We start from the raw sequence: 3725 nt of genomic DNA on the forward strand, positions 1-3725 counted from the left end.
AAAAAAAAAAAAAAAAAGATATTCTTCCGTAAAGAATACCTTGCCTGAAGATTCTTCAACTAGTATGAAAACAACAGTTGCAAGTCCATTAGTTCTTTTCCCTAAAATAATTCATTTTAAAAAGTCATTAACTTAATAGAAAGGAATTGATAGAGAGCCTTTAGGGATTCTACTCTAAATTTCAGTGATTTGCCTCATTAAAAACCACTTGCAGAACCAAAGCTTCATGCAAAGGAGGCAGAGAGAAAAATTAGAAGTATAGATGTAAAAAGCTTCCTCAGTTTCATCTAAATATTTTTAAAATATTTCATTTTAATATTTCAAGAATAAAATCATCATAAATGATATTAACAAAGACTTTAGCTTTGGGATATTTATATTTTTTTCTGAAAAAAAATATGTTACTTCTGGATGTCATTATTATGATTTTATAAGAGCTAAATTCTGTTAGGTCTCATACTCACAAGAAATTCCCCTTTCTGATAGTTACATTATAAATTAAGCCTGAAAATTGCCTCTATTGTTCCTACTACTTTGCTACAAATTTAGCACTGAGTGAGCTTAATAAGTTGTAAACATTACCCAGCAATGTATAAATCATGGAAGGAAAATAAATGTATGTTGACTCTGTTAGTTTTCATTCCAATAGAAAGAAAATAGTTGGGTGAAATTGGAAACCTCAGAATCTTAGAAAAGGATGATAATAACATACTTAGCACTTTGTGTAAGTACTTCTTTTTCCATTATCTTGCAGCTATTTAAAATCCTTTGTGCTTGTTACCTTGAGCTCTCTAAGAGCTACTATCTGGAGGAAAGCAAAGTAGCTGATAGAGTTATTTCTTCCACATAGGAGGCTTGGTGAGCAAATTTGCTACAAACTGCTGTTCTCCCAAAGACTTTATATGTCAAAGAATAAAGACACAGAGGTAAGATTGTCCTTGAAGTAGATACAGGGAATAGCCACAATACCCTAACAATGTCTACAACTGTTTAAGAAAAACAAAAGTAAGATGTGAGAGTAAGGAGCCCCAGTACAGTGGTTAAAGCACTCAGCTTCTATCTAGAAGTCCCATGAGCTGTTCCATGGGAGAAAAGACCTAGTTATCTGCTCCCATAAAGATTACAACCTATAGGGCAGTTCTACTCTGTTACATAGGTTCACTACGAGTTGTAATTGATTTAACATACAAAAAACATTAGGAGTCAATGATGTTTTTAGTTTTCCTTCCTTAATCTGAAGGAGTGACTATTTTCCATGTTGTAATTTTTCTTTTAGTATCTTTCCTGAAATAACTAAAACAAAACAAACATAAAGAAGAAAAAAGCTCGCTTAGGCAGCACATATACTAAAATTGGAACGATACAGAGAAGATTAGCACGGCCCCTGCGTGAGGATGACACGCAAATATGTGAAGCGTTCCATATTTTTTTTTCTTTGATGTTACCAGGGGTGGGAGGGGAAGGGAGGGAACAGTTTTAGATAGATAGAGGTAAGTATTGATTTGGGTGAAAAGAAGGGCAATGTACCAAATGTGTACAGACAACAAAGATGAACCCTTTTGTACATACAGTACTGTGTTGTCAGTGAAGGCAAACATGGGTATATGGGTAGACAGGCTGAACTAGTAGGTATGTCTGTGAAGAGGGAATGTGTACCCAAGAACTTGTATAGGGTTGGCAGACAATGGCCCTGTAAGTTTATGTGTATGATCTGAATTCCCAGGTGTATAGTAGAGCTAACAAGGGACAAGGTTGTACTCACTTCTTGGTCACAGCCAAATACCAAGAGGGACCGAGTAGTTGAACCTGCGGGCTCAGGACCATTGTCACAGGGGACATCAAAATCAATTGGCATAACATACTACACGAAACACTTTTCCACCTCCTACTCTAGAGAGTAGCTACTGGGATCTTAAAAGCTCGCAAGCTGCCATCTAGATACAATGATGGGTCTCGCCTGTCCAGAGCAAAGAAGAATGAAGAAGACCAAAATTCATGGAAACAATTAGTCCTAGTGACTGGTACACCATCCTATCTTCAGCCTATACAAAATGAGACCAGAAGAACTAGATGGTACCTGGCTACCACTGTCATCCACTAGGAAGGGGATCTATGTAGAAGATCCTTGATAGAGAGGGAGAACAATGTGGATGGAACAAAACTCAAAATCATTTGGAGACAAAAAAAAAAGAGGAGGGAGGACCAGGTTTGCTTATCCAATAGAGCCTGGTGGAACCACGGAGACTATGGCCCCTAGCTGTCTTTTAGGTTTGGAACTGAACCCACACCTGTGGCTTCCAGCTAAACAACAGACAGGCATATGAGTTGAATATTTACCTCAAGTAGATACACTCCTTGGAGAGAACAATCATAGGAGAAAGAAGAGCTGTTTTTGCACAGGGAGACAGCTCACGGGGCAGGAGTGCATGGAGGGATGGACACAGGGAAGAGGTAACTATTGAGAGGAAATATGCAGGGAGCTGTTGCATTGTGGTAAATTGTGGTCAATGTCATGAAACAAAATGTATGTGAACTGCTGTATGAAAAGTGGATTTGCTCTGTAAATTTTCACCCAAATCATAATAAAAAAAAGTATTCTTTCACTTTTTATTTTATGTCCCAAAATTTACTTGATATCACTCAAAAATGGATAAATGCTGAAGGCAGGTTTATATACAAAGGTGACTGGAAAAAATAAATTATTATTAAAACAAAAAAGTATAAGCCATAAACATGATTAGAATGCTTGAATTTAAACGGCATAGGGACCTCTGGTAGTGTAGTGCCTAGGGCACTTGACTGCTAACCAGAAGGCTGGCGGTTCAAACCCACCAGCCACTCCTCAGAAGGAAGTTTGGGCAATCTACTACCGTGGTGATAATGCCTCGGAAACCCAAGGAAGGTTCGCTATGAGTCGGGTCTGACTTAATGGCACATAACAACAACAATAATTGGAAACTATTTCTACTCTTTAAGCTATTTGAATGTATTCAGATAAGAAAAATATTCAATCCATTAAGATGCTATAATTACAGTATTTTACTCACACGAAGACATGCACATTGATCAAAAAAGTAACTAGTTCTCTTTTAATAGAATTATGGGGTGATACTGTCAAATATTTTTCATAATGTGTCCCATTATAAAGTGCTAGGGGAGAAATTACTTCCTGGTATTATATATGAATGTCCCTGTGACTAACTTGTGAGGAATGAATCAGAGTCCTACAACTTCTAAAGCCATATTCCAGAAGCATGCTTCACTGGCTCTCCAAGGTGGAGTTCTGTGCTGACAATTCCTCCTGGTCTATGATTTGCTTTCAAGGCTTCTATAAACCTATAAGAAGGAAGGCAGATGTTCTCAGCTGTTGCTCTTTCAAGCCTATAACAACGGAAGCAGCAACAGTTGGTACTTGCTTTAAGAAGTGGTTTTCTCTGAGGAGGTAGTACGATTCAAGACCACATCAAATTGCTTTTGAAATTTTTGCTGAAATACTTACAATCAATAATAACATTAGTTATAGAAATTATTTTAAAATTCTGACTATTTTCTAAGAGGTAAAAATGTGATCCACTAACAATGGTATATTGAGTCCTCACTCAGTGTTTAATACTGAGTAAAGTAGCACATAAACATCAACTTACTATCAGCCATTTAAGGAGCTCTGGTGGTATAGTGCTTAAGGATTTGACCACTAACCAGAAGCTAGCAGGTCAAACCCACCA

General features: G+C 37.2%; 1 non-coding gene across 1 annotated transcript; it reads left to right on the plus strand.

Annotated features, from left to right (window-relative positions):
- The first annotated feature begins 1326 nt into the window (after positions 1-1326).
- Positions 1327-1429, plus strand: LOC122151925. Its single transcript, XR_006164344.1, has one exon. It is a non-coding gene; the product is annotated as a U6 spliceosomal RNA (small nuclear RNA).
- Positions 1430-3725: the final 2296 nt, after the last annotated feature.

Source organism: Orycteropus afer, unplaced genomic scaffold (genome assembly GCF_000298275.1).
Source record: "Orycteropus afer afer isolate SDZICR_OR568_19922 unplaced genomic scaffold, OryAfe1.0 scaffold00915, whole genome shotgun sequence".
Lineage (NCBI taxonomy): Eukaryota > Metazoa > Chordata > Mammalia > Tubulidentata > Orycteropodidae > Orycteropus > Orycteropus afer.